Below are 12,535 nucleotides of genomic sequence, written 5' to 3'. Positions count from 1 at the left end.
TCCTTATTATATCAGATTTGACAGGACAATCCACAGCCTGGTGCCAGGCTCCAGGCCGTGCTGAAGGAGGCGACACCGTTCTGTAACCAGCACCTTGTTGTATCAGATTTGACAGGACCACCCAAAGCCTGGTGTCAGGCTCCAGGCCGTGCTGAAGGAGGCGACACCGTTCTGTAACCAGCTCCGTGTTATATCAGATTTGATAGGACCATCCACAGCCTGGTGTCAGGCTCCAGGCCGTGCTGAAGGAGGTGACACCGTTCTGTAACCAGCTCCTTGTTATATCAGATTTGACAGGACCATCCACAGCCTGTTGTCAGGCTCCAGGCCGTGCTGAAGGAGGCGACACCGTTCTGTAACCAGCACCTTGTTATATCAGATTTGACAGGACCATCCACAGCCTGGTGTCAGGCTCCAGGCCGTGCTGAAGAAGATGTCACCGTTGTGTAATCAGCTCCTTGTTATATCAGATTTGACAGGACCATCCACAGCCTGTTGTCAGGCTCCAGGCCGTGCTGAAGGAGGCAACACCGTTCTGTAACCAGCACCTTGTTATATCAGATTTGACAGGACCATCCACAGCCTGGTGTCAGGCTCCAGGCCGTGCTGAAGGAGATGTCACCGTTCTGTAACCAGCTCCTTGTTATATCAGATTTGACAGGACCATCCACAGCCTGGTTTCAGGCTCCAGGCCGTGCTGAAGGAGGTGACACCGTTCTGTAACCAGCTCCTTGTTATATCAGATTTGACAGCACCATCCACAGCCTGGTGTCAGGCTCCAGGCCGTGCTGAAGGAGGTAACACCGTTCTGCAACCAGCTCCTTATTATATCAGATTTGACAGGACAATCCACAGCCTGGTGCCAGGCTCCAGGCCGTGCTGAAGGAGGCGACACCGTTCTGTAACCAGCACCTTGTTGTATCAGATTTGACAGGACCACCCAAAGCCTGGTGTCAGGCTCCAGGCCGTGCTGAAGGAGGCGACACCGTTCTGTAACTAGCTCCGTGTTATATCAGATTTGATAGGACCATCCACAGCCTGGTGTCAGGCTCCAGGCCGTGCTGAAGGAGGTGACACCGTTCTGTAACCAGCTCCTTGTTATATCAGATTTGACAGGACCATCCACAGCCTGTTGTCAGGCTCCAGGCCGTGCTGAAGGAGGCGACACCGTTCTGTAACCAGCACCTTGTTATATCAGATTTGACAGGACCATCCACAGCCTGGTGTCAGGCTCCAGGCCGTGCTGAAGGAGATGTCACCGTTGTGTAATCAGCTCCTTGTTATATCAGATTTGACAGGACCATCCACAGCCTGGTGTCAGGCTCCAGGCCGTGCTGAAGGAGGCGACACGGTACTGTAACCAGCACCTTGTTGTATCAGATTTGACAGGACCATCCACAGCCTGGTGTCAGGCTCCAGGCCGTGCTGAAGGAGGCGACACCGTTCTGTAACCAGCTCCTTGTTATATCAGATTTGACAGGCCCATCCACAGCCTGGTGTCAGGCTCCAGGCCGTGCTGAAGGAGGCGACACCGTTCTGTAACCAGCTCCTTGTTATATCAGATTTGACAGGGCCATCCACAGCCTGTTGTCAGGCTCCAGGACGTGCTGAAGTAGGCGACACCGTTCTGTAACCAACACCTTGTTATATCAGATTTGACAGGACCACCCACAGCCTGGTGTCAGGCTCCAGGCCGTGCTGAAGGAGGCAACACCGTTCTGTAACTAGTTCCTTGTTATATCAGATTTTACAGGACCATCCACAGCCTGGTGTCAGTCTCCAGGCCGTGCTGAAGGAGATGACTCCGTTCTGTAACCAGCTCCGTGTTATATCAGATTTGATAGGACCATCCACAATGTCACCGTTGTGTAATCAGCTCCTTGTTATATCAGATTTGACAGGACCATCCACAGCCTGTTGTCAGGCTCCAGGCCGTGCTGAAGGAGGCAACACCGTTCTGTACCCAGCACCTTGTTATATCAGATTTGACAGGACCATCCACAGCCTGGTGTCAGGCTCCAGGCCGTGCTGAAGGAGATGTCACCGTTCTGTAACCAGCTCCTTGTTATATCAGATTTGACAGGACCATCCACAGCCTGGTCTCAGGCTCCAGGCCGTGCTGAAGGAGGCGACACCGTTCTGTAAACAGCACCTTGTTTTATCAGATTTGACAGGACCATCCACAGCCTGGTTTCAGGCTCCAAGCCGTGCTGCAGGAGGCGACACCGTTCTGCAACCAGCTCCTTGTTGTATCAGATTTGATAGGACCATCCACAGCCTTGTGTCAGGCTCCAGGCCGTGCTGAAGGAGGCGACACCGTTCTGTAACCAGCTCCTTGTTATATCAGATTTGACAGGACCATCCACAGTCTGGTGTCAGGCTCCAGGCCGTGCTGAAGGAGGTGAGATCGTTCTGTAACCAGCACTTTGTTGTATCAGATTTGACAGGACCATCCACAGCCTGGTGTCAGGCTCCAGGCCGTGCTGAAGGAAGTGACACCGTTCTGTAACCAGCTCCTTGTTATATAAGATTTGACAGGACCATCCACAGCCTGGTGTCAGGCTCCAGGCCGTGCTGAAGGAGGCGACACCGTTCTGTAACCAGCTCCTTGTTATATCAGATTTGAAAGGACCATCCACAGCCTGGTGTCAGGCTCCAGGCCGTACTGAAGGAGGCGACACCGTTCTGTAACCAGCTCCTTGTTCTATCAGATTTGACAGGACCATCCACAGCCTGGTGTGAGGTTCCAGGCCGTGCTGAAGGAGGTGTCACCGTTCTGTAATCAGCTCCTTGTTATATCAGATTTGACAGGCCCATCCACAGCCTGGTGTCAGGCTCCAGGCCGTGCTGAAGGAGGTGTCACCGTTCTGTAATCAGCTCCTTGTTATATCAGATTTGACAGGCCCATCCACAGCCTGGTGTCAGGCTCCAGGCCGTGCTGAAGGAGATGTCACCGTTCTGTAATCAGCTCCTTGTTATATCAGATTTGACAGGACCATCCACAGCCTGGTGTCAGGCTCCAGGCCGTGCTGAAGGAGGCGACACCGTTCTGTAACCAGCACCTTGTTGTATCAGATTTGACAGGACCATCCACAGCCTGGTGTCAGGCTCCAGGCCGTGCTGAAGGAGGCGACACCGTTCTGTAACCAGCTCCTTGTTATATCAGATTTGACAGGCCCATCCACAGCCTGGTGTCAGGTTCCAGGCCGTGCTGAAGGTGGCGACACCGTTCTGTAACCAACACCTTGTTATATCAGATTTGACAGGACCACCCACAGCCTGGTGTCAGGCTCCAGGCCGTGCTGAAGGAGGCAACACCGTTCTGTAACCAGCTCCTTGTTATATCAGATTTGACAGGACCATCCACAGCCTGGTGTCAGTCTCCAGGCCGTGCTGAAGGAGGTGACAACGTTCTGTAACCAGCTCCGTGTTATATCAGATTTGACAGTACCATCCACAGCCTGGAGTCAGGCTCCAGGCCGTGCTGAAGGAGGTGTCACCGTTCTGTAACCAGCTGCTTGTTATATCAGATTTGACAGCACCATCCACAGCCTGGTGTCAGGCTCCAGGCCGTGCTGAAGGAGGCGACACCGTTCTGTAACCAGCACCTTGTTGTATCAGATTTGACAGGACCATCCACAGCCTGGTGTCAGGCTCCAGGCCGTGCTGAAGGAGGCGACACCGTTCTGTAACCAGCTCCTTGTTATATCAGATTTGACAGGCCCATCCACAGCCTGGTGTCAGGTTCCAGGCCGTGCTGAAGGTGGCGACACCGTTCTGTAACCAACACCTTGTTATATCAGATTTGACAGGACCACCCACAGCCTGGTGTCAGGCTCCAGGCCGTGCTGAAGGAGGCAACACCGTTCTGTAACCAGCTCCTTGTTATATCAGATTTGACAGGACCATCCACAGCCTGGTGTCAGTCTCCAGGCCGTGCTGAAGGAGGTGACAACGTTCTGTAACCAGCTCCGTGTTATATCAGATTTGACAGGACCATCCACAGCCTGGAGTCAGGCTCCAGGCCGTGCTGAAGGAGGTGTCACCGTTCTGTAACAAGCTGCTTGTTATATCAGATTTGACAGCACCATCCACAGCCTGGTGTCAGGCTCCAGGCCGTGCTGAAGGAGGCGACACCGTTCTGTAACCAGCACCTTGTTGTATCAGATTTGACAGGACCACCCACAGCCTGGTGTCAGGCTCCAGGCCGTGCTGAAGGAGGCGACACCGTTCTGTAACCAGCTCCGTGTTATATCAGATTTGACAGGCCCATCCTCAGCCTGGTGTCAGGCTCCAGGCCGTGCTGAAGGAGGCGACACCGTTCTGTAACCAGCTCCTTGTTATATCAGATTTGACAGGGCCATCCACAGCCTAGTGTCAGGCTCCAGGACGTGCTGAAGGAGGCGACACCGTTCTGTAACCAGCTCCTTGTTATATCAGATTTGCCAGGACGATCCACAGCCTGGTGCCAGGCTCCAGCGCGTGCTGAAGGAGGCGACACCGTTCTGTAACCAGCTCCTTGTTATATCAGATTTGACAGGACCATCCACAGCCTGGTGTCAGGCTCCAGGCCGTGCTGAAGGTGGCGACACCGTTCTGTAACCAGCACCTTGTTATATCAGATTTGACAGGACCACCCACAGCCTGGTGTCAGGCTCAAGGCCGTGCTGAAGGAGGCAACACCGTTCTGTAACCAGCTCCTTGTTATATCAGATTTGACAGGAGCATCCACAGCCTGGTGTCAGGCTCCAGGCCGTGCTGAAGGAGGCGACACAGTTCTGTAACCAGCTCCTTGTTATATCAGATTTGACAGGACCATCCACAACCTGGTGTCAGGCTCCAGGCCGTGCTGAAGGTGGCGACACCAACTGTAACCAGCTCCTTGTTATATCAGATTTGACAGGACCATCCACTACCTGGTGTCAGGTTCCAGGCCGTGCTGAAGGAGGCAACACAGTTCTGTAACCAGCTCCTTGTTATATCAGATTTGACAGGACCATCCACAGCCTGGTGTCAGGCTCCAGGCCGTGCTGAAGGAGGCGACACCGTTCTGTAACCAGCTCCTTGTTATATCAGATTTGACAGGACCATCCACAGCCTGGTGTCAGGCTCCAGGCCGCACTGAAGGACGTGACACCGTTCTGTAACCAGTTCCTTGTTATATCAGATTTTACAGGACCATCCACAGCCTGGTGTCAGTCTCCAGGCCGTGCTGAAGGAGGTGACACCGATCTGTAACCAGCTCCGTGTTATATCAGATTTGACAGGACCATCCACAGCCTGGAGTCAGGCTCCAGGCCGTGCTGAAGGAGGTGACACCGTTCTGTAACCAGCTCCTTGTTATATCAGATTTGACAGCACCATCCACAGCCTGGTGTCAGGCTCCAGGCCGTGCTGAAGGAGGTAACACCGTTCTGTAACCAGCTCCTTATTATATCAGATTTGACAGGACAATCCACAGCCTGGTGCCAGGCTCCAGGCCGTGCTGAAGGAGGCGACACCGTTCTGTAACCAGCACCTTGTTGTATCAGATTTGACAGGACCACCCAAAGCCTGGTGTCAGGCTCCAGTCCGTGCTGAAGGAGGCGACACCGTTCTGTAACCAGCTCCGTGTTATATCAGATTTGATAGGACCATCCACAGCCTGGTGTCAGGCTCCAGTCCGTGCTGAAGGAGGTGACACCGTTCTGTAACCAGCTCCTTGTTATATCAGATTTGACAGGACCATCCACAGCCTGTTGTCAGGCTCCAGGCCGTGCTGAAGGAGGCGACACCGTTCTGTAACCAGCACCTTGTTATATCAGATTTGACAGGACCATCCACAGCCTGGTGTCAGGCTCCAGGCCGTGCTGAAGGAGATGTCACCGTTGTGTAATCAGCTCCTTGTTATATCAGATTTGACAGGACCATCCACAGCCTGGTGTCAGGCTCCATGCCGTGCTGAAGGAGGCGACACGGTACTGTAACCAGCACCTTGTTGTATCAGATTTGACAGGACCATCCACAGTCTGGTGTCATGCTCCAGGCCGTGCTGAAGGAGGCGACACCCTTCTGTAACCAGCTCCTTGTTATATCAGATTTGACAGGACCATCCACAGCCTGGTGTCAGGCTCCAGGCCGTGCTGAAAGAGGTGATACCGTTCTGTAACCAGCACCTTGTTGTATCAGATTTGACAGGACCATCCACAGCCTGGTGTCAGGCTCCAGGCCGTGCTGAAGGAGGCGACACCGTTCTGTAAAAAGCTCCTTGTTCTATCAGATTTGACAGGACCATCCACAGCCTGGTGTCAGGCTCCAGACCGTGCTGAATGAGGTGACAACGTTCTGTAACCAGCTCCTTGTTATTTCAGATTTGACAGGACCGTCCACAGACTGGTGTCAGGCTCCATGCCGTGCTGAAGGAGGCGACACCGTTCTGTAACCAACTCCTTGTTATATCAGATTTGACAGGACCATCCACAGCCTGGTGCCAGGCTCCAGGGCGTGCAGAAGGAGGCGACACCGTTCTGTAACCAGCTCCTTGTTATATCAGATTTGACCGGACCATCCACAACCTGGTGTCAGGCTCCAGGCCGTGCTGAAGGTGGCGACACCGTTCTGTAACCAGCACCTTGTGATATCAGATTTGACAGGACCACCCACAGCCTGGTGTCAGGCTCAAGGCCGTGCTGAAGGAGGCAACACCGTTCTGTAACCAGCTCCTTGTTATATCAGATTTGACAGGAGCATCCACAGCCTGGTGTCAGGCTCCAGGCCGTGCTGAAGGAGGCGACACAGTTCTGTAACCAGCTCCTTGTTATATCAGATTTGACAGGACCATCCACAACCTGGTGTCAGGCTCCAGGCCGTGCTGAAGGTGGCGACACCAACTGTAACCAGCTCCTTGTTATATCAGATTTGACAGGACCATCCACTACCTGGTGTCAGGTTCCAGGCCGTGCTGAAGGAGGCGACACAGTTCTGTAACCAGCTCCTTGTTATATCAGATTTGACAGGACCATCCACAGCCTGGTGTCAGGCTCCAGGCCGTGCTGAAGGAGGCGACACCGTTCTGTAACCAGCTCCTTGTTATATCAGATTTGACAGGACCATCCACAGCCTGGTGTCAGGCTCCAGGCCGCACTGAAGGACGTGACACCGTTCTGTAACCAGTTCCTTGTTATATCAGATTTTACAGGACCATCCACAGCCTGGTGTCAGTCTCCAGGCCGTGCTGAAGGAGGTGACACCGATCTGTAACCAGCTCCGTGTTATATCAGATTTGACAGGACCATCCACAGCCTGGAGTCAGGCTCCAGGCCGTGCTGAAGGAGGTGACACCGTTCTGTAACCAGCTCCTTGTTATATCAGATTTGACAGCACCATCCACAGCCTGGTGTCAGGCTCCAGGCCGTGCTGAAGGAGGTAACACCGTTCTGTAACCAGCTCCTTATTATATCAGATTTGACAGGACAATCCACAGCCTGGTGCCAGGCTCCAGGCCGTGCTGAAGGAGGCGACACCGTTCTGTAACCAGCACCTTGTTGTATCAGGTTTGACAGGACCACCCAAAGCCTGGTGTCAGGCTCCAGTCCGTGCTGAAGGAGGCGACACCGTTCTGTTACCAGCTCCGTGTTATATCAGATTTGATAGGACCATCCACAGCCTGGTGTCAGGCTCCAGGCCGTGCTGAAGGAGGTGACACCGTTCTGTAACCAGCTCCTTGTTATATCAGATTTGACAGGACCATCCACAGCCTGTTGTCAGGCTCCAGGCCGTGCTGAAGGAGGCGACACCGTTCTGTAACCAGCACCTTGTTATATCAGATTTGACAGGACCATCCACAGCCTGGTGTCAGGCTCCAGGCCGTGCTGAAGGAGATGTCACCGTTGTGTAATCAGCTCCTTGTTATATCAGATTTGACAGGACCATCCACAGCCTGGTGTCAGGCTCCATGCCGTGCTGAAGGAGGCGACACGGTACTGTAACCAGCACCTTGTTGTATCAGATTTGACAGGACCATCCACAGTCTGGTGTCATGCTCCAGGCCGTGCTGAAGGAGGCGACACCCTTCTGTAACCAGCTCCTTGTTATATCAGATTTGACAGGACCATCCACAGCCTGGTGTCAGGCTCCAGGCCGTGCTGAAAGAGGTGATACCGTTCTGTAACCAGCACCTTGTTGTATCAGATTTGACAGGACCATCCACAGCCTGGTGTCAGGCTCCAGGCCGTGCTGAAGGAGGCGACACCGTTCTGTAAAAAGCTCCTTGTTCTATCAGATTTGACAGGACCATCCACAGCCTGGTGTCAGGCTCCAGGCCGTGCTGAATGAGGTGACAACGTTCTGTAACCAGCTCCTTGTTATTTCAGATTTGACAGGACCGTCCACAGCCTGGTGTCAGGCTCCAGGCCGTGCTGAAGGAGGCGACACCGTTCTGTAACCAACTCCTTGTTATATCAGATTTGACAGGACCATCCACAGCCTGGTGCCAGGCTCCAGGGCGTGCTGAAGGAGGCGACACCGTTCTGTAACCAGCTCCTTGTTATATCAGATTTGACCGGACCATCCACAACCTGGTGTCAGGCTCCAGGCCGTTCTGAAGGTGGCGACACCGTTCTGTAACGAACACCTTGTTATATCAGATTTGACAGGACCACCCACAGCCTGGTGTCAGGCTCCAGGCCGTGCTGAAGGAGGCGACACAGTTCTGTAACCAGCTCCTTGTTATATCAGATTTGACAGGACCATCCACAACCTGGTGTCAGGCTCCAGGCCGTGCTGAAGGTGGCGACACCATTCTGTAACCAGCTCCTTGTTATATCAGATTTGACAGGACCATCCACTACCTGGTGTCAGGTTCCAGGCCGTGCTGAAGGAGGCAACACAGTTCTGTAACCAGCTCCTTGTTATATCAGATTTGACAGGACCATCCACAGCCTGGTGTCAGGCTCCAGGCCGTGCTGAAGGAGGCGACACCGTTCTGTAACCAGCTCCTTGTTATATCAGATTTGACAGGACCATCCACAGCCTGGTGTCAGGCTCCAGGCCGCACTGAAGGACGTGACACCGTTCTGTAACCAGTTCCTTGTTATATCAGCTTTTACAGGACCATCCACAGCCTGGTGTCAGTCTCCAGGCCGTGCTGAAGGAGGTGACACCGTTCTGTAACCAGCTCCGTGTTATATCAGATTTGACAGGACCATCCACAGCCTGGAGTCAGGCTCCAGGCCGTGCTGAAGGAGGTGACACCGTTCTGTAACCAGCTCCTTGTTATATCAGATTTGACAGCACCATCCACAGCCTGGTGTCAGGCTCCAGGCCGTGCTGAAGGAGGTAACACCGTTCTGTAACCAGCTCCTTATTATATCAGATTTGACAGGACAATCCACAGCCTGGTGCCAGGCTCCAGGCCGTGCTGAAGGAGGCGACACCGTTCTGTAACCAGCACCTTGTTGTATCAGATTTGACAGGACCACCCAAAGCCTGGTGTCAGGCTCCAGGCCGTGCTGAAGGAGGCGACACCGTTCTGTAACCAGCTCCGTGTTATATCAGATTTGATAGGACCATCCACAGCCTGGTGTCAGGCTCCAGGCCGTGCTGAAGGAGGTGACACCGTTCTGTAACCAGCTCCTTGTTATATCAGATTTGACAGGACCATCCACAGCCTGTTGTCAGGCTCCAGGCCGTGCTGAAGGAGGCGACACCGTTCTGTAACCAGCACCTTGTTATATCAGATTTGACAGGACCATCCACAGCCTGGTGTCAGGCTCCAGGCCGTGCTGAAGGAGATGTCACCGTTGTGTAATCAGCTCCTTGTTATATCAGATTTGACAGGACCATCCACAGCCTGGTGTCAGGCTCCAGGCCGTGCTGAAGGAGGCGACACGGTACTGTAACCAGCACCTTGTTGTATCAGATTTGACAGGACCATCCACAGCCTGGTGTCAGGCTCCAGGCCGTGCTGAAGGAGGCGACACCGTTCTGTAACCAGCTCCTTGTTATATCAGATTTGACAGGCCCATCCACAGCCTGGTGTCAGGCTCCAGGCCGTGCTGAAGGAGGCGACACCGTTCTGTAACCAGCTCCTTGTTATATCAGATTTGACAGGGCCATCCACAGCCTGGTGTCATGCTCCAGGACGTGCTGAAGGAGGCGACACCGTTCTGTAACCAGCTCCTTGTTATATCAGATTTGCCAGGACGATCCACAGCCTGGTGCCAGGCTCCAACGCGTGCTGAAGGAGGCGACACCGTTCTGTAACCAGCTCCTTGTTATATCAGATTTGACAGGACCATCCACAGCCTGGTGTCAGGCTCCAGGCCGTGCTGAAGGTGGCGACACCGTTCTGTAACAAACACCTTGTTATATCAGATTTGACAGGACCACCCACAGCCTGGTGTCAGGCTCCAGGCCGTGCTGAAGGAGGCAACATCGTTCTGTAACTAGTTCCTTGTTATATCAGATTTTACAGGACCATCCACAGCCTGGTGTCAGTCTCCAGGCCGTGCTGAAGGAGATGACACCGTTCTGTAACCAGCTCCGTGTTATATCAGATTTGACAGGACCATCCACAGCCTGGAGTCAGGCTCCAGGCCGTGCTGAAGGAGGTGACACCGTTCTGTAACAAGCTCCTTGTTATATCAGATTTGACAGCACCATCCACAGCCTGGTGACAGGCTCCAGGCCGTGCTGAAGGAGGTGACACCGTTCTGTAACCAGCTCCTTGTTATATCAGATTTGACAGGACCATCCACAGCCTGGTTCCAGGCTCCAGGCCGTGCTGAAGGAGGCGACACCGTTCTGTAACCAGCACCTTGTTGTATCAAATTTGACAGGACCACCCACAGCCTGGCGTCAGGCTCCAGGCCGTGCTGAAGGAGGCGACACCGTTCTGTAACCAGCTCCGTGTTTTCTCAGATTTGATAGGACCATCCACAACCTGGTGTCAGGCTCCAGGCCGTGCTGAAGGAGGTGACACCGTTCTGTAACCAGCTCCTTGTTATACCAGATTTGACAGGACCATCCACAGCCTGTTGTCAGGCTCCAGGCCGTGCTGAAGGAGGCAACACCGTTCTGTAACCAGCACCTTGTTATATCAGATTTGACAGGACCATCCACAGCCTGGTGTCAGGCTCCAGGCCGTGCTGAAGGAGATGTCACCGTTCTGTAACCAGCTCCTTGTTATATCAGATTTGACAGGACCATCCACAGCCTGGTTTCAGGCTCCAGGCCGTGCTGAAGGAGGCGACACCGTTCTGTAACCAGCTCCGTGTTTTCTCAGATTTGATAGGACCATCCACAACCTGGTGTCAGGCTCCAGGCCGTGCTGAAGGAGGTGACACCGTTCTGTAACCAGCTCCTTGTTATATCAGATTTGACAGGACCATCCACAGCCTGTTGTCAGGCTCCAGGCCGTGCTGAAGGAGGCAACACCGTTCTGTAACCAGCACCTTGTTATATCAGATTTGACAGGACCATCCACAGCCTGGTGTCAGGCTCCAGGCCGTGCTGAAGGAGATGTCACCGTTCTGTAACCAGCTCCTTGTTATATCAGATTTGACAGGACCATCCACAGCCTGGTCTCAGGCTCCAGGCCGTGCTGAAGGAGGCGACACCGTTCTGTAAACAGCACCTTGTTATATCAGATTTGACAGGACCATCCACAGCCTGGTTTCAGGCTCCAAGCCGTGCTGCAGGAGGCGACACCGTTCTGCAACCAGCTCCTTGTTGTATCAGATTTGACAGGACCATCCACAGCCTTGTGTCAGGCTCCAGGCCGTGCTGAAGGAGGCGACACCGTTCTGTAACCAGCTCCTTGTTATATCAGATTTGACAGGACCATCCACAGTCTGGTGTCAGGCTCCAGGCCGTGCTGAAGGAGGTGACATCGTTCTGTAACCAGCACTTTGTTGTATCAGATTTGACAGGACCATCCACAGCCTGGTGTCAGGCTCCAGGCCGTGCTGAAGGAAGTGACACCGTTCTGTAACCAGCTCCTTGTTATATAAGATTTGACAGGACCATCCACAGCCTGGTGTCAGGCTCCAGGCCGTGCTGAAGGAGGCGACACCGTTCTGTAACCAGCTCCTTGTTATATCAGATTTGAAAGGACCATCCACAGCCTGGTGTCAGGCTCCAGGCCGTACTGAAGGAGGCGACACCGTTCTGTAACCAGCTCCTTGTTCTATCAGATTTAACAGGACCATCCACAGCCTGGTGTGAGGTTCCAGGCCGTGCTGAAGGAGGTGTCACCGTTCTGTAATCAGCTCCTTGTTATATCAGATTTGACAGGCCCATCCACAGCCTCGTGTCAGGCTCCAGGCCGTGCTGAAGGAGGTGTCACCGTTCTGTAATCAGCTCCTTGTTATATCAGATTTGACAGGCCCATCCACAGCCGGGTGTCAGGCTCCAGGCCGTGCTGAAGGAGGCGACACCGTTCTCTAACCAGCACCTTGTTGTATCGGATTTGACAGGACCATCCACAGCCTGGTGTCAGGCTCCAGGCCGTGCTGAAGGAGATGTCACCGTTCTGTAATCAGCTCCTTGTTATATC

This window comes from Scyliorhinus torazame, chromosome 23 (genome assembly GCF_047496885.1).
Source record: "Scyliorhinus torazame isolate Kashiwa2021f chromosome 23, sScyTor2.1, whole genome shotgun sequence".
Classification (NCBI taxonomy): Eukaryota; Metazoa; Chordata; class Chondrichthyes; order Carcharhiniformes; family Scyliorhinidae; genus Scyliorhinus; species Scyliorhinus torazame.
This window is presented reverse-complemented; position numbering follows the sequence as displayed.